At 45.5% G+C, this 27220-nt stretch overlaps 1 protein-coding gene across 1 annotated transcript in view; it reads left to right on the forward strand.

Annotated features, from left to right (window-relative positions):
• Positions 1-2823: 2823 nt before the first annotated feature.
• The window catches only part of eps8l2 (EPS8 signaling adaptor L2), a 257881-nt gene continuing 233484 nt past the window's right edge, over positions 2824-27220 (forward strand). The window contains exon 1 of the mRNA XM_070899849.1: positions 2824-3164. The gene's annotated coding sequence lies outside the window, so the exon portion shown is untranslated. The remainder of the gene's footprint in view (positions 3165-27220) is intronic.

Consider the following 27220-nt stretch of genomic DNA (forward strand, 5'->3'; position numbering starts at 1 on the left):
GTTCATCGAGTTTCAAATTAAATTCCCTTTACTATGAGTTCAAACACTGGGGAGGGGGTCTCCATGAATGCATCCCCTTTTATCCCCTACAGGCCTCGTCTGCCCTTTAAACTCATTTGTGTCCCAAAGTTTTTCCTTCCATTTTAAAAGTCCAGAAAGGAATTCTTCTCCTCTGCAGGGGAAAAGGTACAAGGAATCTTTGCGAAATATTGGTAAATTCTACAGTGTGCAATGGTCACCACACGTTAAAAAAATCCACGCACAGGCATCGTCCACCCTTCAGGATTTAGTACGGGACCTGGAATTTTATGTGTTTCATCGAAACACCTGTAAACTTTTTGATGTGGAAGCAAGTCATCCCCAACTCGAGGGACTGCCGATGATGATCCCAGGATATTTTTAGTCCCGCCATAATGCAAGTCTTTAAAGGTTTTAAAGAAAAGACAAAGTAAATCAGCAAAGTCTGCAGTTCAGTTCTTTGTATAAAATCAGAGACCTCACTGCAACAAAGACCCATCTTTTGGGTTCTTTGAGCTGATGTCCATCTCCATTTGCAGCTGAGTTTTGTTTCAGAAGCTGTATCACCAACAAACAAAACAGTGAGAAACACACAGAGGTCACAGGTCACAGGTCACAGGTTTTCATTTGAACATCATTGTCATAGGACCATACATTTTTTTCTGCCAATAATCTCTCATGTCTTTGAAGGCATTGATTCCAAATGTGCCAGTTGCATTTTTGTTATAGGCCATCATTCGTGCGTAAGCCTTGGCAGTGAATGTCGGCAGACTAACACGATGCCCTATCCTCAGCTAACATTCAAAAAAGGATAGTATGCAGGTACAGCAAGTGATCAGGAAGGCCAATGGTATCTTGGCCTTTATTGCAAAGGGGATGGAGTATAAAAGCAGGGAAGTCTTACTACAGCTATATATGGTATTGGTGAGGCCACATCTGGAATACCGCGTGCAGTTTTGGTTTCTGTATTTACGAAAGGATATACTTGCTTTGGAGGCAATTCAGAGAAGGTTCACTAGATTGATTCTGGGGATGAGGGGGTTGACTTATGAGGAAAGGTTGAGTAGGTTGGGCCTCTACTCATGGGAATTCAGAAGAATGAGAGGTCATCTTATGGAGACATATAAGATTATGAGGGAGCTTGACAGGGTGGATGCAGAGAGGATATTTCCATTGATGGTGGAGACTCAAACTAGAGGGCACGATCTTAGAATAAGGGCCGCCCATTTAAAACAGAGATGAGGAGAAATTTCTTCTCTCAGAGGGTTGTGAATCTGTGGAATTCGCTGCCTCAGAGAGCTGTGGAAGCTGGGACATTGAATAAATTTAAGACAGAAATAGACGGTTTCTTAAACGAAAAGGGAATAAGGGGTTATGGGGAGCGGGCAGGGAAGTGGAGCTGAGTCCATGATCAGATCAGCCATGATCTTATTGAATGGCGGAGCAGACTCGAGGGGCCGTATAGCCTACTCCTGTTCCTATTTCTTATGTTCTTATGTAAGCTCACTGGTGCCTAGTGATCAGGAATGAGAATCCTGACCAATTTTCCCTTTCATACCCCAGGACCACTGAGGCCAAATACTGTTACCTGGTTGAGATGAACTAACTCAGTAGAGGCTGTGAATTAAAGCTGCCACCTTCCTGGCTCAACTGCTCACTGGACAACCTCATTGAGCCTGTGGCAGAGGATGGGACTGCATGGACAAAGCCAGATAGATTCTGTTCACAAGGCTGCCACGGGGATTCTGCAAGCGTTCTTCAAAGTCATTGCAAGCCTTCAAAAGGGAGCTGGACGAGTTCCTGTGAATGGGATACATCTCCAGCTGCAGAAGATAGGTGGATTGATAGGGTAGTGCTAACTCTTGGAGCTTGCTTGATTGCCTGCAAAGGTCATAGAGGAATTTACCAGAGTTTTAGTTCCTCATATGCATCTTCCAGGATATTGTTTTGCTATGTGGTGGGTCGAGGTGGTTGTGGAGGTGTAGAAGGACTGTCTAGATTGTGATCCATTTTCACTATTACACCACCACTGTGAGGAAAAGAGTGTTTGAAGACCTCAAATCCGCCACCAAGCTCATTGTCTACAGGGCTGTAGTAATACCCACCCTCCTGTATGGCTCAGAGACATGGACCATGTACTGTAGACACCTCAAGTTGCTGGAGAAATACCACCAACGATGTCTCCACAAGATCCTACAAATCCCCTGGGAGGACAGACGCACCAACGTTAGCGTCCTCGACCAGGCCAACATCCCCAGCATTGAAGCACTGACCACACTTGATCAGCTCCGCTGGGCAGGCCACATTATTCGCATGCCAGACACGAGACTCCCAAAGCAAGTGCTCTACTCGGAACCTCTTCTCTATCTACATCCTTCTTGTCCACTCTGCCTGATCATCCCATTGTGGATCGCTTGTCCACCCTACTTCATCATCCCTTTGTCGATCACATTCCCTTCTTTCAAAAGCCACTTTAAAAACCTATTTCTTTGTCCTAACCTTTGTTTCCCGCATCAATTCTATTTTTCCCCATCGGTTGTTTGCATCCTCCTTCCCCCTTTATCCAGTGTTCCGAGTTCTTTTAAATGATGAACATTACACAAATGCATAGTACCTGTTTAATTGTTGAGGTGTGCACTGGAGCAGCAGTAAACAACAGCTATGGAGCATTGAGTTAGTGCAAATGGCAGCCGTGATGGACAGTGTGTCCAGTCTATTTAAATAACAGCTGTGCTGGTTTCCAACGTAACCTGCTTGACTGCTTTAAGTCCCTCCCACCTGTAGAGCTGATCTCCAATACGAGTTTAGCATCTACCTGCAGCACAGGGTGTTAACACTGCTGCTCTGTGTAGTCACTCAGCTGAAAAATAGAGCACTGAACAGAGACAGCCGGCAAGCAAGCGACGTGGTGATACTGGTCATTTCAGCAATAAAAGAGTCTGGAACTAGAGAGGCAGAGTGACGCCAGTAAAGCTGGTTGCATTGGTATTGCAAGACTAATTATCTACAAGAGCAAAGTTCAACTGACGGCGAGGTGGGAGGAAATAAATTACTGACTCTTCACCTCAAGGCAAAAGTACAAGCAGGTTTAATGGCTGAAAAGTTTGAGTGAAACTGAGAAGAAGCTTACAGTGGCTGGTTTATTGGTAAGTAACTTGACAGTTTTCCTACTGCATATCAAGTATTATATGATTCTTTAGATGCTTGTGGCCACACATTAAGTTATGAACTATCTGTGTTTCTAACCTTGTTCTTAAGGAAATTCATGTGTAAGTTCTTACCAAATCTGGTTCTGTGGCGATAGGAGTTCTTAATTCGTAAGATTAATTTTTGGGGGGTGGATTTACAATTTACAATTTGGATGTAGACAGCTTTATTTTTTAATTGTGAATATTTTCTCTGTGATATATAACTGTGTTGACCTTCATTGTATTGTCTGAAGGGGGCACCTGTTAGTGCACATTACAAAGCAAGTCTCCCTTTGGTTTGTGGGAGAGTAGGAATAAATAAAATGGTGCTCGACATTTTCTTTTAGTGCAGCCTGTGCTAGATAGAGGAGGATGTTTATTGTAAAGGAGACCGTTGCTCAGGTCACCAATTACTTGTGGTGCTGTCCTTAATACGAATGGTTGGATAAAGGGTGGGAGGGGGTTGTTTGGTATGGGGAGAGTGGGCATGTTGCAGGGGGTCGGGGGTGAGGGAGGGGGGTAGATGAGGTTCTGTACCATTAAAAGAGGCTTCTTTGAAGTTCCATTGTAAATGATCGACATGTCTATCTATGGTGATTGGGCAGCTTGAGTTGCAAATTAGATATATTACCCTGTCCATTGGCAGTGAAGATGGCCTGTGCATGTGAGTTACATCATGTATCCAGTGAATGTGTCAGAATTTGAAATCAGGTGCAGTTGAAATTAGGTTAAACTGTCTTTGAAATCTGTTCCAATATGTTTTTTTAAATTATGATTTCTTAATTGGAAACCAGTGTAACTGGGTTAATAAGGTACATCTTGTTATAAGGAATTTGAGTTACAGGCCCAGATTCGGATTTACATAATGTGTTGCTCTTTGAGTTGAATTATTAACCCTTTGAGTCTCTGTGGTAATGTAGAGACTCACGTATCCCATTTACTTTACAGGGTTGCCAATGGTAGCAAAAGTATTTTTGGAGGCAACCCTGTGAAATAATGGCCTGGTGCTGGTGCCTTAGAGATACTCAAAACCTTATTGAGTGCCAACAGCAGCAAAACCAAATGCCTTGCACCAGCAGTACTTAAGGTAGTTCACCATCTTGGATCTGGCTGCATTTGCTTGTGCAGAACAGCCGTGCACTGTTACCAATAGTGACCTAAGTGGACCTTCTCCTGACATTTAGGATGTTACTACAGTATAAATGGCATGATTTTGCACCAAGTGAAATAAGCTATATTTCACTTGGAAATGGTAGACCTGTAACATAAATGGAGTATCACTGAATTCTAGTTACTCTTGCCTTTAAATATCCCCCTTTTTATTTTTTCCTCTTATTTATTGATTATCTTAAAATTTTGAGAAGATTCATGACAAACTGCCCGTGATTTACATGGGGCTTGTTCATAGAATGCCAGTCAGGTGTGGGAAATGTTCGTGCTTTCAGCAAATAGGATACACGCAGAAACAGAGAGATGTGGATTAATGTCATCGTAGCCACAGTTTGTTCAAACTCGGTTATTTTTCTGCTCCCTACCCCAGCCCTGAAGCTGCAGCTGTCCAGCCCCAAGACCATTGGGATTTTCTGCTTTGGTCGGAAGCCACTCTCAGCACAGGCCTTGGATGAGGCCTATTTGAAATTTGTCGGCCTTCCCCTTTTGCTGACCTTCCAGAAGTGGCAGGGATTCTGGGGCAATCGCAGTGCCACCTTTTCTGGGCACCAATGTGCCAACGGCATCCAGCAAACATTCCAGATGAAAAATGAGGCAGGAGGCTGGGAACATCCCAGTTGCATTATTTAAATGTTCCATTGGACACGGACCAAGCTCCGCCCCCACCCCACAAAAGCCCCAAATACCTCAGAGTGGAATGAAAGGTGTTGAGACATGGCACTCGGAGTCGCTCTTTTCTTTCCTGACTTTTCCACCCTGGGAACTAAGCGATTCCCAAGGTCAAGCAGTTAGGAAGGCAAATGGTATGTTGGCCTTCATTGCAAGAAGATTTGATTACAGGAGCAAGGATGTCTTACTACAGTTATACAGGGCCTTGATGAGACCACACCTGGAGTATTGTGTGCAGTTTTGGTCTCCTTACCTCAGAAAGGATATATTTGCCATAGAGGGAGTGCAGCGAAGGCTCACCAGACTGATTCCTGGGATGGCAGGACTGTCGTATGAGGAGAGATCGGGTCGACTAGGACTGTATTCACTAGAGTTTAGAAAAATGAGAGGGGATCTCAATGAAACGTATAAAATTCTGATGGGGTTGGACTGACTGGATGCGAGGAGGATATTTCCCCTGGCTGGGAAGTCTAGAACAAGGGGTCACAGTCTCAGGATACGGGGTAGGAAATTTAGGACCGAGATGAGGAGAAATGTTTTCACTCAGAGGGTGGTGAACCTGTGAAATTCTCTACCACAGAAGGCTGTGGAGGCCAAGTCACTGAATATATTTAAGAGGTAGATAGAGAGATTTCTAGACACAAAAGACATTAAGGGGTATAGGGAAAAAGCGGGAATATGATGTTGAGATAGAGGATCAGCCATGATCATATTGAATGGTGCTGCCGAATGACCTACTATTGCTCCTATTTTCTATGTTTCTATGTCAAGGCTAGGAAAATTGGCCTAATTCTGTTAGCGAAACATTGCAATGCATTTTCTAACTGGTATGAATTTGCAAATCACTCCGAGAAAATCTGGGCATTAGAAATGGGCAGGATTCCCTACCTCGGGATAGAGCATGCATTTTGAGATGGCAAAAGAAGCCACACTATTGTCAAAATCAAGTCCAAAACTGGACATGGGCAAGGATGGGATTGTGGATGGAGTTCTGAAGTTTACTTTGTCAATAACTGAAGCCTCCAGAATTAAGTAGGTAAAAAAACTAACTTTTTTTTATTTGAAAATAAACACTTTTTTTCTGTCCAGTTGACATTTTGCATCACTCAAAAAAAACCAACTGTCCGTTAAACCCAGACAGATGGCAGCCATAATCCTATTAGGAGAAGCCTACAGTGCACGTGAGCTGTTGTCTTATCTTTGCTGTGCATGCACGCTGCCAGTAGATGAAGTACCTGTAGAAAGATAATTCTGTTTTGCGTCATTATCAAAACACAATGATCACAGATTCCCGTACAGAGCAAAGTTTGAATTAGCAACTAGGTGAATAATTCTTCTGTTAAGCACCTCCTATTTCTTATTGCTGACTCTCTGAGGTTTGAATGTTTCCCCGTACAGGGATCCTGGCACAAATCCTCACTGGGCACTGTTGTTTTTAATGCAGACGAAGAACATGCTGGGGGAGAGGGTGCAGGGTTTGGGGCACAACCTGCGTTCCGCCTCTTTCTGATTTACAATATTCCCTGTTCTTTATGTTATGATCAATGTAAGTGAGAAAAATACGTGGTATGGCGTTTATCCCTCAGTTACACTAGGAACATCAATAAGCCCCTGCTATCCAGGGCCATGGGGGTGGGTTTGAGTGGGGTGGGGGTTTAAAAAGGCACGCCCAGTTTCACAGAGTGATTCCTTGCTTGACCGAATCTGATAAGGTGCCACAGCAAAGCTCCTGCCGCTCACTCGAGGAGTGCTCCAGTCGGGCTGGGAATGGCGCAAGCGCCAACCCAGGACACCTGACCTTGAAAATTTCAAATGGGCTTGAGGAGAGTCGGTGGTGGAGGTGGGAGGGTGCAGAACGCAGAGAGTTGTTAACCTGTGGAATTCTCTACCACAGAGAGTTGTTGAGGCCAGTTCGTTAGATATATTCAAAAGGGAGTGAGATGTGGCCCTTATGGCTAAAGAGATCAAGGGGTATGGAGAGAAAGCAGGAATGAGATACTGAAGTTGCATGATCAGCCATGATCATATTGAATGGTGGTGCAGGCTCGAAGGGCCGAATGGCCGACTCCTGCACCTATTTTCTATGTTTCTATGAACTTTCACTCTGTCCCAGATGCCCTCTTGGTACTTTCTGCACTCACGCAGGTCTCTCCAGTAATTTCCAGGCCAAACATATTAAAAAGTAGCAAACTGTGTTTCATTTCCAAGCGACAAACATTAAAATGAATGATATTTTTAAATCACCAATGAGTGAGTTTCATTATCCACTTTTTGCTGAGAGATCTGGGGGCAGTGCCAATGAAATGGAAGCCTGTGACTTCTGTGTGCTGCTCATTCCCTACTGCTGCTCCTGTTGGAACCCAATCAAGAAAAACAGATTTGCATTTATGTTGCGCCTTTCACGACCTCAATGTCCCAAATCGCTTTACAACCAATTAAGTACTTTTGAAGAGTAGTCACTTGTTAAAAAGTAGGAAATGCAGCAGCCAATTTGCGCACAGCAAGCTCCCACAAACCGCAATGTGATAATGACCAGATAGTTAGTTTTTAGTGATGTTGGATGATGGATAAATATTGGCCAAGACACTGGGGAGAACTCACCTGCGCTTCTTCAAAATAGTGCCATGGGATCTTTTGCGTCCACTTGACAGGCCAGGCGGGGCCTCGGTTTAACGTGTCATCCAAAAGATGGCACCTCTGACAGTGCAACCCCACCCCCCCACTGAGTACTGCACTGGCGAGTCAGGCTGGATTATGAACTAAAGTCTTTAAGTTGGATTATGAACCCACAACCCAGGTTGAGCCTCTACTCATTGGAATTCAGAAGAATGAGAGGCGATCTTATCGAAACGTATAAGATTATGAGGGGGCTTGACAAGATGGATGCAGAGAGGATGTTTCCACTGATGGGGGAGACTAGAACTAGGGGGCATAATCTTAGAATAAGGGGCCACCCATTTAAAACAGAGATGAGGAGAAATGTTTTCTCTCAGAGGATTGTAAACCTGTGGAATTCGCTGCCTCAGAGAGCTGTGGAAGCTGGGACATTGAATAAATTTAAGACAGAGATAGACAGCTTCTTAACCAATAAGGGACTAAGGGGTTATGGGGAGCGGGCAGGGAAGTGAACCTGAGTCCATGATCAGATCAGCCATGATCGTATTAAATGGCGGAGCAGGCTCGAGGGGCCGTATGGCCTACTCCTGCTCCTATTTCTTATGTTCTTCTGTTTAACCTTCTAACTCGGAGATGGGAGTGCTACCTACTGAGCTCCAGCTGGCACCGAATGACGGACCCGTAATGCAAGGATGGGAGTTCAGCACTGCAGGGTTACTTTCAAACTGAGCTGTTGAAGAGCCTTCACTGCTGCTGGAATAACAGATCATTTATCTTTACAAGTCCAGCTAATGGCAGCAGAATTGGGTGTTTGCATGCAGCTGCACTGCACAGCCCAAAGGCCCATTGTGATGGCTTACCACTTTGGTCGTTAACAGGAGTCAATATTTGGACAAGAAAAGAAGAACTCCGTTGAAGTGTTGCAGGACATGAGTACAGTTCAATGTTTTAGATTTATATCATTCGTGTTGCTATAGTAACCAAACCCCATGTAAACAATAGTGGATAGCAGGGAGTGGTTCCAAGGCTGTGGAGATAATTGAGCTCAAATTCTGTCATAAACAATATGAAAACACCTTGTGCTGTTCGAAACTGGCCTCCCAAATTCTCCCATAACATTAGAGTTTTATCATTCTTTCCAATTGTACTCGGGAAGCAAACTGGCTATTGTGCTTATGACATTCTGGCCCTTTTATATTAAAGAGCTACAACTGATGACAGATGGTTCCCTTGCTGTCATCATCATCATCATAGGCAGTCCCTCGGAATCGAGGAAGACTTGCTTCCACTCTTAGAATGAGTCCTTAGGTGACTGAACAGTCCAATATGAGATCCACAGTCTCTGTCACAGGCGGGACAGACAGTCGTTGAGAGAAGGGGTGGGTGGGACAGGTTTGCCGCATGCTCTTTCCGCTGCCTGCGCTTGATTTCTGCATGCTCTCGGCGATGAGACTCCAGGTGCTCAGATGCACTTCCTCCACTTAGGGCGTTCAACTGTCAGCTACAATCATGAATGTAGATGACCCTGCCTGCAGACCACTGATGCCATCATCTACCCAGGAAGATGTATGTTTAGGAATCTTCCATTGGATTAATGCCTCTTGTTGCAGTAACATAAATGTCTTGAGTCCACCTCATGGATCCGCATTCCTCCTCCTCAAGTCTCAGTGTTCTGCATCAGAGCTCTACAGGCCAACAAAGACAGAGTACTGAAGGCATCTGAGGGGACAAAGCATAGAACTCTCTGGTGCTGCTGTCCTGAGGGAGGTCCTGCTGTACCACTGATTATTTCCACTGATGGGGGGAGACTAGGACTAGAGAGCATAATCTTAGAATAAGGGACTGCCCATTTAAAACTTGGATGAGGAGAAATTTCTTCTCTCAGAGGGTTGTAAATCTGTGGAATTCACTGCCTCAGAGAGCTGTGGAAGCCGGGACATTGAATAAATTTAAGATAGAAATAGACAGTTTCTTAACCGATAAGGGATTAAGAGGTTATGGGGAGTGGGCAAGGAAGTGGAGCTGAGTCCATGATCGGATCAGCCATGATCGTATTAAATGGTGGAGCAGGCCCAAAGGACCATATGGCTGTGAAGCTCCAAAGTCTCCCTCCTTCCTCCCAAAGCAGCCATACCACAGCCAGCCACGCCTTCAGTCCCTCTGAGCTCTCTCTCTCTGTCTCCTCTTCTGCGCATGTCATGGTGACCCTTGCCCTCCAGAATCGTGGGAATCGAGCGTTGCCATGCTGTTGCTAAGGATGGCCACACTTTATGGCAGAAGGTCAAAAAAATTTAACGCTACCGCCCATTTTATATCGCTCACGGTAACGCCCATTTTCAAAAATGGAGACGAGGTGGTTTGAGAATGGGCGAGAAACCGGCGATCTGAAAACCCTTTTTTACCGCCCACGCCGGAAATATCGCAAGTGGAGGTTCTAGCCCTATGTCCCCTAGTTTTAGTTTCCGCTATGAGTGGAAATATCCTCTCTGCATCCACCTTGTTGAGCCCCATCGTTATCTTCTATGTTTCGATATGATCACCTCATTCTTCTGAACTCCAATATGTAAAGGCCCAACCTACTCAACCTATCTTCATAAGTCAACCCCCTCATCTCCGGAATCAACCTAGTGAACCTTCTCTGAACAGCCTCCAATGCAAGTATATCCTTGTATATGCAGTACTCCAGGTGTGGCCTCACTAATACCCTGTACAGTTGTAGCTGGACTTCTCTGCTTTTATACTCTATCCCCCTTGCAATAAAGGCCAACATTCCATTTGCCTTCCTGATTACTTGCTGTACCTGCATACTAACTTTTTGTGTTTCATGCACAAGGACCCCCAGATCCCTCTGTACTGCAGCACTTTGCAGTTTTTCTCCATTTAAATTATAATTTGCATTTCTATTATTTCTGCCAAAGTGGATAACCTCACATTTTCCCACATTATACTCCATCTGCCAAATTTTTGCCCACTCACTTAGCCTGTCTATACTCCTTTGCAGATTTTTTCTGTCCTCCTCACAATTTGCTTTCATCTTTGTATCATCAGTAAACTCGGTTACATTAAACTTGGTCTCTTCATCCAAGTCATTAATAAAGATTGTAAATAGTTGAGGACGCAGCACCGATCTCTGTGGCACCCCACTAGTCACTGTTGGCCAACCGGAAAATGACCCATTTATCCCGACTCTCTGTTTTCTGTTAGTTAGCCAATCCTCTATCCATGCTAATATATTACCCCCAACCCCGTGGATTTTTATCTTGTGTGGTAAACTTTTATGTGGCACCTTATCGAATGCCTTCTGGAAATCCAAAAACACCACATCCATTGACAGATCTTCTACCTCAACTCCACTTTTCTGCCCGATCCCCATATTCCTTGATTCCATTAATATTCAAAAATCTATCGATCTCTGTCTTGAATATACTCAAAGACTGAGCCTCCACAGCCCTCTGGGGTAGAGAATTCCAAAGATTCACCACCCGCTGAGTGAAGATATTTCTCCTCATCTCAGTCCTAAATGGCTGACCCCTTATTCTGAGACTGTGTAACCCCTGGTTCTAGACTCCCCAACCAGGGGAAACATCCTCCCTGCATCTACCATGTCAAGCCCTGTAAGAATTTGTAAGTTTCAATGAAATTACCTCTCATTCTTCTGAACTCTAAAGAATGTCGGCTTAGTCTACTCAATCTCAGCTCATAGGACAATCCCCCCATCCCAGGAATCTTGCGGCACCTGACTAGTTAGAGTCTGCCAACCCAAAAATGACCCGTTTACTCCTACGCTCTTTTTTCTGTCCATTAACCAATCCTCGATCCATTCTAATATATTTCCCCCAATCCCATGAGCCCTAATTTTGTTTCATAACCTCTTGTGTAGCACCTTCTGAAAATTCAAATACACCACATCCATTGGTTCCCCATAATCTATTCTGCTAATTACAATCTCAAAAAACTCTAACCGATTTGTCAAACATGATTTCCCTTTCATAAATCCATGTTGACTCTGCCCAATCCTATTATTATTTTCTAAGTGCCCTGTTACCACGTCCTTAACATCCTAGACCAACATCCCCAGCATTGAAGCACTGACCACACTCGATCAGCTCCGCTGGGCGGGCCACTTAGTTCGCATGCCAGGAATGAGACTCCCAAAGCAACTGCTCTATGCGGAGCTCCTTCACGGCAATCGAGTCAAAGGTGGGCAGCGGAAACGTTACAAGGACACCCTCAAAGCCTCCCTGGTGAAGTGCAACATCCCCACTGACACCTGGGAGTCCCTGGCCGAAGACTGCCCTAAGTGGAGGAAGTGCATCCGGGAGGGCATTGAGCACCTCGAGTCTCAACGCCACGAGCATGCAGAGGTCAGGCGCAGGCAGCGGAAGGAGTGTATGGTAAATCAGTCCCATGCCCCCCCCTTCCCCTGATGAATATCTGTCCCACCTGTGACAGGGTCTGTGGCTCCCGTGTTGGACTGTTCAGCCACAAAAGAACTCACTTTAGGAGTGGAAGAAAGTCTTCCTTGATTCCGAGGGACTGCCGATGATGATGATGATGATGATTAATAGATTCCAGCATTTTCCCTACTACTGATGCCAGGGTAACTGGTCTGCAGTGACCCGTTTTCTCTCTTCCTCCTTTCTTAAATAATGGGGTTACATTTGCTCTGTCCGAATCCATGGGAACAGTTCTCGAATCTATGGAATTGTGGAAGATGACAACAAAATGCATTCACTATCTCTATAGCTACCTCTTTTAAAACCCTAGGATGTAGGCCATCAGTTCCAAGAGATTTATCAGCCTTCTGGAGCTGGATTTCTGCTCTTTTGTCTTCCTAATAATTTTTTATAGTCTGACTGATTCAGCTTTTTCATATATCAAACACTTCTTAGCTTTTCAAACAAAAAAACTCTGCAGGCTATTAAACATATTAGTTACCTTTTTGTAGTAGTATTTGGCACATCTGTATCTTTTTGATGTCTATCTTTTGTTTCCTCTTCCCCTCTTTGTTCTGTCCTGTAAAGACCGCTTATGCATGCCATGTATCATTTCAAGAAGGGCCATTGATATTGTTAGTTTCACATCCTGAGGATCTCCCAAAGTACTTGCAGCCAACAAATTACCACTCCATTGTAGTCACTGGCCCACAAATTCCTCAGCAGCACTGATCCCAGAAGGCAGGGATACTGGGATTGCATCTGCCACGGACCCTGTTGAAGTACAGGAGGGTTGGGGAAGGAGGCTTCAGGAGTGGACCTTCTGTGGCCTGGGGTGCATCTGCCAAGCAAGACACAAACACCGTTGGAAGTTGGCCAGCTTGGAGGTGTGGGGGGGTTGGGGGGTTGCCAGATCCAGCCAGTGAAATCTGCTGAGTCTGGCAAGCAATATAATTCCACTTCCAATTGGTTTTATTTCTTGACACCTCATATATTGTTTAGACATGATGAGTGACAGGTCAGTTAGCACTCTTGATTCTCTTCCAACTTTGCCCTTTAGTACACGTGCCTCCTATTTTTACTTCCAGTATGCAGTACTTTGCATTTGTTGGTGCTCACATGCTAACTTACTGACAATTTTAATTATTTTTTCCTTAGCAGTCTCATCATCATCATAGGCAGTCCCTCGAAATCGAGGAAGACTTGCTTCCACTCCAAAATATGGGAATTACAGTCTCAGTTGGGACAGACAGTGGTTGATGGAAAGGGTGGGTGGGGAGTCTGGTTTGCCGCACGCTCCTTCCGCTGCCTGCGCTTGGTTTCTGCATGCTGTCGGCGATGAGACTCGAGATGCTCAGCGCCCTCCCGGATGCACTTCCTCCACTTAGGGCGGTCTTTGGCCAGGGACTCCCAGGTGTCAGTGGGGATGTTGTACTTTATCAGGGAGGCTTTGAGGATGTCCTTGTAACATTTCCTCTGTCACCTGGGGCTCGCTTGCCGTGTAGAGCGCTTGCTTTGGGAATCTTGTGTCCAGCATACAAACAATGTGGCCCGCCCAACAGAGCTGGTCTAGTGTGGTCAGTGCTTCGATGCTGGGGATATTGGTCTGATCGAGAACATTGACATTGGTGCATCTGTCCTCCCAGCGGATTTGCAGGATCTTGCGGAGGCATCGTTAGTGGTATTTCTCCAGCGATTTGAGGTGTCTACTGTACATGGTCCACGTCTCTGAGCCACGCAGTCTAATGTCATGATCTTGCCTCTCTTCCCTCTCAATCTGATTTTGGAGTTGAGCAATGACAGAACCCTATAACCTACCTGTCATGGCAAGCCACTGATTAATGTACAGGCAGTTGATAATATTTAAATCCAATAACTGATATTTGCATCTAACTTTGATACTTACTGTTCACCCAGTGAAGCTTTGCTATGCTCTCACTTCTATGGGGTGCAAACCAAGAGGAGTAGACCTACACAGTGTGTTCTGTAGCTAACCTTTGCGTTGGGGATCTGAAACACCAGAGAGCAGAGACTTCTCAGTAATTGTCCTGCATTGAACGCAGTTAAATGACTTAAACTAATTGTGAAACCTAAGGAAGACCATCATTCTTTTGGTATTGAAAATTATTGATCCTCTCCTAAACTGCTCAGTGTTGAAGGCATAAATATTTGCCAGAAGAGCTTGTCATCCAAACTTATTGGTTTATAAAACCAACATCCAAAGTGTAATTAATCTGTAGTGAAGTAATTTTAGTAGTTTGATTTCCACATCAATCCTATTTACGTGAGCTCATTAACATTAGAACATTTTTTCTCAATTTTCTCTTCAAATTTTCTGCCCTCATGCTCCCATGCATAACAAAATGTCACTCTGCAATATAAGTAGCAAACAAGTCAACACATTCGACTGAAATGTTTCTTCCACTTGTTTAATGAAGACATTAATCTGATTAAAATAAAGACGTCAATCCTTTCACTAAAATAGTGGATAAAGGCATTTCATTCGAACATATTAACATGTTTGATACTAACCTCAGTGTAATTTCAATCCCACTGACTCCTCTTTGACAAATAGGAAAATCAATATTTCAGTCTACTTTATATGCAGGCATAAGATTTGTTGACAAATCTCAAGTTACTGAATAATTCTCCAAGTTTCTGCACATCGTCTGGTACAGGTATATGCAAAGCCTCAAAATGTGATGGTTAATGTCTGTCATTGTTGACAAAATCTTCTGTGCTAGTTTAGTGAATGGGTTTTATCGTGTTGAAGCCATATCCCCCGATTTTAACCTGGGGCAGGGGTGTGGCCTAAGGGCAGCAACCCATCAGATCCACCCACAGCGTGATGCATTTAGATGGGTCTCCTGCTCAATGCTGGCAGGAATGTTGTGAGAACATAAGAACATAAGAATTAAGAACAGGAGTAGGCCATCTAGCCCCTCGAGCCTGCTCTGCCATTCAACAAGATCATGGCTGATCTGGCCGTGGACTCAGCTCCACTTACCCGCCCGCTCCCTGTTACCCTTAATTCCCTTATTGGTTAAAAATCTATCTATCTGTGACTTGAATACATTCAATGAGCTAGCCTCAACTGCTAACTTGGGCAGAGAATTCCACAGATTCACAACCCTCTGGGAGAAGAAATTCCTTCTCAACTCGGTTTTAAATTGGCTCCCCCGTGTTTTGAGGCTGTGCCCCCTAGTTCTAGTCTCCCCGACCAGTGGAAACAACCTCTCTGCCTCTATCTTGTCTATCCCTTTCATTATTTTAAATGTTTCTATAAGATCACCCCTCATCCTTCTGAACTCCAACGAGTAAAGACCCAGTCTACCTCAATCTATCATCATATGATAACCCCCTCATCTCCGGAATCAGCCTAGTGAATCGTCTCTGTAACCCCTCCAAAGCTAGTATATCCTTCCTTAAGTAAGGTGACTAAAACTGCACGCAGTACTCCAGGTGCGGCCTCACCAATACCCTGTACAGTTGCAGCAGGACCTCCCTGCTTTTGTACTCCATCCCTCTCGCAATGAAGGCCAACATTCCATTTGCCTTCCTGATTTGGCCGAGGTGGGGAGGGGGGGCACGGTGATGCGAGAGGGGTATTTCAGATGACAGGAGGCTGCTACTGAGGGCTCGAGGAGATGATCCCTGACACTTAAGTAAGCCAACCAGAGTGGCCTGAGACAATTGCATACGGGCAACTGGGAGGTAAGCCAGGGGATACCCAAGGTGGTGAGGCCTGTTGAATGACAGCAGTATTTGGCAAGTACAAAGCAACATGTTCAGTTCCTCTTGCATTATCAATAGTTGGAAATAGAAGCAAGAAATGCAAAAAAAAAGCAGAGGTATTTTGTATATAAAAAATATTGTTAGCATTCTACAAAAATGGTGCAGTGGTTATTTAATATAAAGATCATTTTTCTTTTAAAAGAAAAGAACATTTATAAAATTAGACTTACCTGGGCCTCTTTTGGCCACAAACCTGCCTGCCATTAGGTTTTACTGGTGGCTCAGAGACTGAGCAAGTCTTTGTGATTGGCAGTTAAAATGGCACACACATCCGGATAATGTCATCAGAATGCGACTTTGCTGCTGTATTTATGCCCCTGCTTACCTGGGATGGAGCTGGCATAAACAGTTAGCAGTAAGTTCCCAAATCCGATTTTAACCCTCTGCATGCACTGTTCCTGCTGGGCAGGATTAAAATCAGAGCACGTGTGCGTCAAAACCATGGTTTTTTTTCCCAAGTTATTTCCCTATCTTTTAATTAAATATCAAATAAAGTGCCCTCTTCCATTATGTTACATAAACCAGTGAATTGATCCTTTTAAAAAGTTAAACTAATGGATCATAAATTTGTCCCAACAAACAATTGATTTAAATGGGTGCTGTGAAGCTCAGGGTATTTATACAGTTAAAATCATGCCATTCAATCTGATTGATGAACCTACTGGAGAGCGTGAAATTGATCTGGGTAGGACTTGGGAACAGTGTGGAACTGTAAGAGTTTACTAAAACCTTTGCAGCTTGTAATTCAAACCATGTATTACATACCTTCAAGGTACAGTTTTGTACTGAAATATATAATGTTTCATATTCACAGTGAGATACAAGTACGGAATGCATTTGAGGAGCTCAGATGGTTCATCTTTATAATATAAAGGGACAGTTTTATGAATGCGCACTTTCGATGGGTGAGGCTGTCTGTTGGGAGAGTGGATTCCAGTATTGCCAACCCCACCATCTCCTAAATCATGAGAGAAACTCTTAGAAATCATGAGAGTTGTTAAGAAATCATGAGTTGCTATTTTTTTCAAACATAAACCAATATAGATTGTTTATAAACCTCATTTGCGTCAGTCAGTGGCTCAGTGGGTAGCATCCTCGCCTCTGCATCAGAAGGTGGTGGATTCCAGTCCCATTCCGGAGACTTGAGCACAAATATCTAGGCTGACACTCCTGTGCAGTACCGAGGTCGTGCTGCACTGTCGGAGGTGTTGTCTTTCAGATGAGACTTTAAACCGAGGCCCCGTCTACTCGCTCAGGTGGACGTAAAAGATCCCTTGGCACCAGTTCGAAGAAGAGCAGGGGAGTTATCCCCGGTGTCCTGGCCAATATTTATCCCTTAATCAATATTACTAAGATAGATTATCTGGTCATTATCATGTTGCTGTTTGTGGGAGCTTGCTGTGTGCAAATTGGCTGCCGCATTTCCTACACTACAACAGTGGCTACGCTTCAAAAAGTACTCCCATTGGCTGTAAAGCACTTTGGGACATCCGATGGTCGTGAAGGGAGCTATATAAATGCAAGTCTTTCTTCTGGTGGCTTTATTTAATCTCTAACACGTCACAGCTCTTTACAAAAACTATGGGCCCAAATTTCCCCAACCCCTTTTTCCGGCGCACTAACCCGAGATGCAGCAACTTTGTGCACTCAACACAGTGCCAAAAAATGTACTCACGATTCTGGCCGCTCTCCTGGGTGTCCCAGGTCCTGGCGCGGCGTATATAGTGCAGTGGGAGGTGGAGCTACAGCCCTACGCCGAAAACAGTGCAGGCAGCTGTCCGCATGCGTGGTGGAGTCTGCACGCATGCGCAGTAGCTCCTCGCCCTCCTAGTACGTCCTGCAGGCTGTGAGCGGGACTCGATGCTTGCCGCCCCTATCCCTGGGCGAAGGGACGACCGATGTTCACCGCCCTTATCCCTGGCCGAATGGTCTCCCGCACCGGCCCGCAAGCTATTGAACAGATGGAAACCTGCTGTGCTAACTTGTTTCTGGAAAAAATATGGGGAAGTTGTTTCTATTTTACAAATCTTTTGGGAGTATCTTGGCATACAGCCTTTGGAGCCAATTGGGGAATGGAAACATCGCTCGGCTTAATTTGTTTTAGGTAGATCCCTGTACAGGTTTAAAAAAAAAATGATTATGAAGGAGACCTGTAAAAATGTGCAAAGTAATGAGTGACATGAAAAAAGCCCTGTAAATGTAAGTAGCTGCTTGTGTTGTTTAAACAACTGTGATTGTGTGTTTGCAGAGTTCCTTTATTTTCTTTTCAGATTTCCTCAAAACTTTAAGTCTTGGTGCTTTAGGTGCAGGTCTTCTCCGCTTCCTTCTATTTTTTTATTTGTTATTGAATGCTTTTTGTGCTTTGTTTAGTGCTTTGTAAGTCTTGGTGCTTTAGAATGCACTAACCTGCGCCGATTTCTTAACTCTCCGCAAAGGTTTTCTGTGCAGCCACAAGTGGCCACATACGCTGGACTAAGTTAGTTTGGAGCAACTATTAGTTGTCCAAACTGGCTTAAATAGTCAAAATGGCTGGTAACACTCCCTTTTGGAAAAAAAACTAAAAACTAAAAAAAATCCTAACTAACTCACTTTCACTGGCGCAAATTGAGTGAGCAGAATGGGTATTTTTAAGATACTCTAGAAAAATCAAGTTGCTACAAAAAAAACGGAGCAATTCCTGGGCAAATTTGGGCCCTATATTACTGCATCTAAAACACTTTACAAAAAACTTTAAAAAAATCTTAGCCATTATTACCACACTGCATCTCACTTTATGGTTAAGATGACTAATCTAAATTAGTTATACAATTAAGCATATATATTTATGGCTTGAACCACCTGCCAGCAGGAAGAGTCGAGCATTCTGGCCACTCCTTAGGCGTTCCCTCAAATCGAAGTTCACTTGCTTCCACACCAAAAAGGGATGAGTTCACAGTTATTTCAATGAAGGACCTAATATTCCGGATCCCGAACTACATCCTGAAGGGTGGAAGATGCCTGTGTGTGGATTTTTTTAACGTGTGGTCACCGTTGCACACCAGCCACCACATGGGCTCGACAGAGCTAGGTCTTGGTCCAGTGGCAAGGGTTAACCAAGACGACTGGAGACCTGCTCTGCTGCACGGATCTAGTGCGCACACATATCGCAGTGTGGGCTGACCCGTGCTGCCCCTGGGCCCTCGCCTCTTCTGGGCCCCGAACTCGCGCCTCTCCTGGGCCCTGATCACATCCCTCTGCAATCTCTCGCCGCTCCTTCGCCCCGACCTCACCGCTCCTGCTGCCCATGCTCCAATCACCGACCTGGGTTATGGTGACGTCCAGCTCACGCTGTACCCTGCAGTGGTATGCTGCCACGCTGCTCCCAGGCCGCCGCTTGCCGCTCCCTCCAAGGGTCCGATGTGCCCGCCTGTTTTGATGCCTGCTAAAATTCAAGCCTCAACTCTCCTGTGAACAAAACCTACGCTATTGTGCATGCTGTGCCTGAGACAGTCCAGAAATAACAATACGTTTTAGCATTGTTTTTGGCTACCGCCATGAACTCTGCTCCTTGTCACTGACTCCATCCTTCTCCCCCGGCCACCCATTCAGGCTGAACCAGACGGTGCGAGAGTTGGGGGGATTTTCATGTAAAATCGCGTGACTCGCAATTCAATTATGAGAGTTGGTATTATTGCATTGCCAACAATTGAGTTCAAAAGCAATTGAAGGGGTTTGTACCAGATCTTGGACTCCTTTTGCTTTGCAATTGATTCAATCTTGTGGATCAGAAAAAGCTGTAATACAACCATCATACATTGTTTATGCTCCTGCTATGTGTTTCAATGTATCTGCCAAAAAAAGTCGATTCCTCATCTCCAATCCATGCCTCCTGTTGATGCAAACAGATGATAATGTGCAACTGAGGAGAATAACGAATGAAAGAAAAGTGGGGAGGAAGAAAAAGACTGCAATAAGTTGAAAATGAGAAGAAAGTGGCCCTTTATCTGAAGCTGCCGAGCCTGACAGTCATGCTCCGATACAAATTCTCCAGTTACACTGCAGTTATATCTGTTTGTATTGTTGATTCCCCTGCAGATGTAAGCCGCTGTTTGCTCTTCTCCACGTCCCTCCTCCAGGCTCCTTGTGTTTGTTGGGATCCTGAGTTCCAGGAACCACGGCTTCACCTCCGACTATGTTTGAAATCCCGCGCAATGGGCGGTGTGTTTCTGGCAGCCGCGCTTGCCCTCATCATCATCATCATCATAGGCAGTCCTTCAGAATCGAGGAAGACTTGCTTCCACTCTAAAAATGAGTCCTTAGGTGGCTGAACAGTCCAATACGAGAACCACAGTCCCTGTCACAGGTGGGACAGACAGTCGTTGAGGGAAGGGGTGGGTGGGACAGGTTTGCCGCACGCTCTTTCCGCTGCCTGTGCTTGATTTCTGCATGCTCTCGGCGATGAGACTCGAGGTGCTCAGCGCCCTCCCGGATGTACTTCCTCCACTGAGGGTGGTCTTTGGCCAGGGACTCCCAGGTGTCAGTGGGGATGTTGCACTTTATCAGGGAGGTTTTGAGGGTGTCCTTGTAATGTTTCCTCTGCCCACCTTTAGCTCGTTTGCCGTGAAGAAGTTCCGAGTGTTTGCTTTGGAAGTCTCGTGTCTGGCATGCGGACAATGTGGCCTGCCCAGTGAAGCTGATCACGTGTGGTCAGTGCTTCAATACTGGGGATGTTGGCTTCAATACTGGGGAGGACGCTGATGTTGGTGCGTCTGTCCTCCCAGGGGATTTGCAGGATCCTGTGGAGACATCGATGGTGGTATTTCTCCAGCGACTTGCACGTCAGCTCAGGAGGCGGTGATGCAATGTGGTCCGAGGAGACGGAGCAGGAGCCGCCAGTGGCCAAGCGATTTCACCGGTTCCGTACCGATTGTGAGGCCTGGGAGGACAAGGGGGTGAAAGAAGCTGTCTGTAGGCAACGAGCTGAGCCGGCTCCTGCTGCCTGTGCACCGTGCTAACATGACCGTTTCCTGAGCAATGTGCTCCGGGTAACTTCCCTCACAGCTAAGTGTCTAGATTTCACACGTGGATTAAAAGAAGCCTTCTGTTGCACCACTTGTAGTTTTGAACCAGTTAGCCTCGCCCCCTCCCTGGATCACCATGCAGGGTCAATCAGTCAGTGTCTTACTGGCACTTTCACTAAGAACATAAGAAATAGGAGCAGGAGCAGGCCATTTGGCCCCTCGAAAGGATTCACTTCTCCTTTATGCTTTGCGAAGATTCCATCGAACATACCTCTCAATGAGTCACTGTCCAGGTAACGACAGCTCATCCCCTTCTATAATTAGAACACTATATATTGACTGGAACCACGAGGGGCACACAGGCAGAGTTTGCTTGTTGTGTACAGAAGTTCTGATTTGGAATTAATCAACTGTTCAACTGGAGTTTTCTGAGTTGTATCGCGTTTTCGGGGGTATTTTCATTTAAAATCATTTCTTTCGCGATTAGGTTGCGAGAGTTGGCATTGCTGGGATTCCTAAACTTGTCCCTCAAATGTCTTCTGTGTAGACTTCATGTAAATGGAACACTGACTTCCGGTAACACTTTTGCGTCATTCTTTTTCTCTTATGCTTTTTCTGTTACACTTTTCTGGCAAAGTTTGTGGATCAAAGTACGACAATGGAAAAGTAAAATACTGCTCAGAATATCGCATTCCGGCCCGCTACGCGCCCCGCACGCGCACGACCCGACTCACTCAAGGGGAAAAAATTCCAGCCCAGTTCTGGCAAATCCCAGGTCTTCATTCCACAGTACTACCAAACTCCAGAATGCCTAGCCCAGTTCTGCTCGGGTCCAGGACCACTCTCCTATCCCACCATGCCACTGAAGCTCAGGCTCACCCGTGCCCAGTGCTGCATCATCATCATCATCATCATCATAGGCAGTCCCTCGAAACGAGGATGACTTGCTTCCACGCCAACAAAGGATGAGCTCACAGGTGTTTCAATGAAGGACCTAATAATCTGGATCCTGAAATACATCCTGAAGGGTGGAAGATGCCTGTATGTGGATTTGTTTAACGTGGGGTGGCCGTTGCACACCAGCCACCACACGGGCTTGACAGAGCTAGGTCTTGTTCCAGTGTCAAGGGTTATTCAAGATGACTGGAGACCTGCTCTGCTGCATGGACCTAGTGCGCTCACATATCGCAGTGTGGGCTGGCCCTGGGCCCCTGGCCCCGAACTCTCGCCTCTCCTGGGCCCCGATCACATCCCTCCACAGTCTCTCGCCGCTCCTGTTGTATCTGCCCACGCTCCAATCAGTGACCTGGACCTTGACCCAACTGTACTCGGATTTTCTTTGCCTGGTAATTCCCGGAATCTTGGTCTTGCTTGTAAACAGCTCCTTCTTTTCAACTATGATCTCTTCTTCTGTGTCACTGTACTGATCACAATACGTGTGCTGCCGTTCTGCCAGTGCTGCAACGCTCCACTATCCTTCACTTTCCCCAGTATCTACTAAATACCAGGCAATCTTACATATCATAAGACCATAACATAAGAACATATGAATTAGGAGCAGGAGTAGACCATCCAGCCGCTAGAGACTGCTCCGGCATTGAATAAGATCATGGCTGATCTTTTACCTCAACTCCACTTTCCTGCACTGTCCCCATATCCCTTGATTCCCTTAATATCCAAAAATCTATTGATTCCTGTCTTGAATATACTCAAAGACTGAGCCTCCACAGCCCTCGGGGGTAGAGAATTCCAAAGATTCACCACCCTCTGAGTGAAGAAGTTTCTCCTCTTCTCAGTCCTAAATGGCCGACCCCTTATTCTGAGACTGTGACCCCTGGTTCTCGACTCCTCAGCCAGGGGAAACATCCTCCCTGCATCTACCCTGTCAAGCCCTGATACTTTTTGCCATGTATTCCGGGTTTTAAAAATGGTAAGAGATAGCATTTTAATGCAGAATGTGTTAATAATTAAGGCCATTCATTTCAATTTTTTTAATAGAATATTTGCCAGTTATGGAATCCAATCCAACACACCAATAAAAATGTTAGAATTCTACGTTGAAAAAATGCAATTTGCCTTGTTCAATCACCATGAATCAGTGACCCAGACATTACATTGTGAGTTAAATGGCACAATACCCCTATAACACGATGTATCCCCACACTCGCGATGAGCGTTGTCACTGGAGAAATACCACAAACGATGTCTCCGCAACATCTTGCAAATCCCTTGGGAGGATAGATGCATCAACATGACCAGGCCAACATCCCCAGCATTGAAGCACTGACCACACTTGATCAGCTCTGCTGGGCAGGCCACATTGTCCGCATACCTGACACGAGACTCCCAAAGCAAGCGCTCTACTCGGAATTCCTTCACGGCAAACGAGCCAAAGGTGGGCAGAGGAAACATTGCAGGGACACTCTCAAAGCCTCCCTGATAAAGTGCAACATCCCCACTGACATCTGGGAGTCCCTGGCCAAAGACCGCCCTAAGTGGAGGAAGTGCATCCGGGAGGGCGCTGAGCACCTCGAGTCTCATCGCCGAGAGCATGCAGAAATCAAGCGCAGGCAGCGGAAAGAGCGTGCGGCAAACCAGTCCCACCCACCCCTTCCCTCAACGATTATCTGTCCCACCTGTGACAGGGACTGTGGTTCTCGTATTGGACTGTTCAGCCACCTAAGGACTCATATTTTTAGAGTGGAAGTAAGTCTTCCTCGATTCCGAGGGACTGCCTATGATGATGATGTGAGCATTGCAAGAACATAAACTACCATTGAGGAACTACTAAATTCATATGAAAACCATGAATCAAGCATGAGCTGTCAGCAAAACCTACAATAGAACAAAGGACGTAAACCATGTGAAGTGATGGAATCAATTGTCAGGAGTTAACTTGAAGATTATCTGTGTAATTATAGTTTGGATAAAAGCAGTCAGCATGGATCCAGAAGGGGAAGATCATGTCTGACTATCTTGCTTGATCTATTTGAGAAAAGTCCGCAGTGGAAAGCCCTACAATTTGATTTCCTAGACTTCCACTCGAAACGGTTCTGATTGAGAGGCAACCATTTGAATTCAATGTGAAGAGGATGCAGAATAAATTTCTAAAATAAATAAGATATCAGGCAATGGGTAGAAAATAACAGTACTAGTTAGAAGATCGTGTTACAGTGGGGGAAAGGGCTGAGTGGAGGAGTGCCCAGGAATATTGGAATTTCTATCGTTTCTCATTTGTATCAATAATTGCATTCAAGAAGTCACCATCATCATCATCATCGTAGGCAGTCCCTCAGAATTGAGGAAGACTTGCTTCCACTCCCAAAGTGAGTTCTTTGATGGCTGAACAGTCCAATACGAGAGCCACAGACCCTGTTACAGGTGGGACAGACATTCGTCGAGGGAAGGGGTGGGTGGGGCCGGTTTGCCGCGCGCTCCTTCCGCTGTCTGCGCTTGACCTCTTCACTTTCTTTGCGGTGAGACTCCAGAACTCAACGCCCTCCCGGTTGTACTTTCTCCACCTCGGGCAGTTTTCGGCCGGGGTCTCCCAGGTGTCAGTGGTGACGTCGCACTTTACCATGGAGATTTTGAGAGTGTCCTTAGAATGTTTCCTCTGCCCACCTTTGGCTCGTTTATCATGAAGGAGTTCCACATAAAGCATTTGCTTTGGGAGTCTTGAATATGGCATGCGAACTATGTGGCCTGCCCAGCGAAGCTGATCGAGTGTGGTCAGTGCTTCAATACTGGGGATGTTAGCCTGGTCGAGGACACTGATGTTGGTGCGTCTGTCCTCCCAGGGGATTTGCAGGATCTTGCGGAGACATCGTTGGTGATATATCTCCAGCGACTTGAGGTGCCTTCTGTACATCGTCCGTGCCTCAGATCCATACAGGAGGGCGGGTATTACTGCAGCCCTGTAGACCATGAGCTTGATCGTAGATTTGAGGGCCTGGTCTTCAAACACTCTTTTCCTCAGGTGGCCGAAGGCTGCACTGACGCACTGGAGGCGATGTTGAATCTCCGCATCAATATCTGCCTTTGTTGATAAGAGACTCCCGAGATATGGGAAATGGTCCACGTTGTCGAGGGCCGTGCCTTGATACTTGATGATTGGAAGTAAATTGGTTAAATCTACAGATGATGGCAAACTAGAAGGGGCAGTTGATTCTGCGAAAGCAATTGAAAAAACACAAGATGAGTTGGACAAAGAATGTACGTGGGTGGCATAATAGCAGGTCAAAAGTACAAAACATCGGAGAACAAAAGAGTAATGCACACACTCCATGAATGGTGTTTAAATAATAAGCAAAAAGTTGAAATTGCGCCAGGTGTATGACAAACATGCTGCTCAATCTGTCCAATCAACAAAGCAGATACAATGCTGAACTATATCGGCAAATAATCAGAGCAGCTTGTGCTGAAACTATGTTCTGTACAAACCGACTTTGAGCGGCAAGAGTTTGTAGAGGAAAGTGACTAGGACCCAGGAGAAGTGAGAGTTCGGGGCCCAGAAGAGCCGAGGGTCCAGGGGCAGCACGGGCCAGCCCACACTGCGATATGTGTGCGCACTAGGTCCGTGCAGCAGAGCTGGTCTCCAGTCGTCTTGGTTAACCCTTGCCACTGGACCAAGACCTAGCTCTGTCAAGCCCGTGTGGTGGCTGGTGTGCAACGGCCACCACACGTTTAAAAAAAATCTACACACCGGAATCTTCCATCCTTTAAGATGTAGTTCGGGATCTGGAATATCAGGTCCTTCATTGACACACCTGTGAACTCATCCCTTTTTGGCGTGGAAGCAAGTCATCCTCGCTTCGAGGGACTGCCTCGAGGGATGACTTTGAGTACTGTGACAAGTTCTGGTCACCAAGACAGAAGGGACATATTCAAGCACTGGAGACATTTCAGAGAAAAGCCACAAAGTTAGTCCCGAGCATCGGAGGGCTTCAATATAAAGAAAGCAGAGCGAGACTTTTGCATTTTCAGCTTTGAAAGCAGGTAACTGAGAGATGACCTTAGAGGTATATAAAATAGTGAATAAAATGGAAAAGGTAATTCTGGAAAATCATAATTACAAGGGAATACACATATAAACTAGTTAAAGGCAAACTTCGGACTGATACCAGGAAGTGGTTCTGCCTACAGAGTAATCAACACATGGAATGGATTTCTGTGAAAATTATTGGATGCAAACTCCTTGGAATTATTTAAAAACTAGCAGCGACCCACAAAACATTTGCGGACAAATTAGTAGCTTTATTGCATCAGTACTTAATTGGACGGTTATCATCTGCTTCCTGCATAGTATCAATGCTGATTTTCTCTCTTACACTCACTCACTGCCTCACTCACTCACTGCCTCACTCACTCAAGGCCTCACTCACTCACGGCCTCACCTGGAATACTGCATACAGTTTTGATTATTTAAAGAAGGATATACTTCTATTGGAAGCAGCTCAGAGAAAGTTCACTAGGTTGATTCCTGAGGTTGAAGGGGTTGACTTATGAAGAAAGGTTGAGCAAGTTGGACCTATACTCATTGGAGTTTAGAAGAATGAGTGGCAATCTTATTGAAACATCTAAGATACTGAGGGGCCTCGACAAGGTAGATGCAGAGAGGATGTCTCCCCTCGTGGGAAATCTAGAACTAGGGGGCATAGTTTAAGAATAATGCCCATTTAAAACTAGGATGAGGAGGAATTTCTATTCTCAGAGGGTTGTAAATCTGTGGAATTCTCTGCCCCAGAGAACTGTGGAGGTTGGGTAATTGCATATATTTAAGGTGGAGATAGACAGATTTTTGAATGATAAGGGAGTAAAAGGTTATGGGAAGCTGGCAGGGAATAAAGTAATTGCAGAGATATTTGCTAAAGAAGTAAGCTCAAGATCAGATCAGCCATGATCTTATTAAATGGCAGAGCAGGCTCAAGAATTCCAAGTGGACTACTCCTGCTCCTATTTCTTGTTCTTATGTTCTCTCCCGCTCTTCCCCCTCCCTCCTGCTCTTCCCCCTCCCTCCCTGTCTCTTCCCCTCCCCACCCCCCTCTCTCTCTCTTCCCCTCCCCACCCCCCTCTCTCTCTCTCTCTCTCTCTTCCCCTCCCACCCACTCTCTCTCTCTCTCTCTCTCTCTCTCTTCCCCTCCCCACCTCTCTCTCTCTCTCTCTCTCTCTCTCTTCCCCTCCCCACCCTCCTCTCTCTCTTTTTCTCTCTCTTTCTCTCTTTTTCTCTCTCTTTCCCCCCCGCCCCCTCTCTCTCTTCCCCTCCCTCCAATTCTGCAATGGCTGGACTGTAGGGTCATTCTGAATGAGTGGATTGAAATTGGCTGAATGG

Source organism: Pristiophorus japonicus, chromosome 14, assembly GCF_044704955.1.
Source record: "Pristiophorus japonicus isolate sPriJap1 chromosome 14, sPriJap1.hap1, whole genome shotgun sequence".
In the NCBI taxonomy this organism is placed as follows: Eukaryota; Metazoa; Chordata; class Chondrichthyes; family Pristiophoridae; genus Pristiophorus; species Pristiophorus japonicus.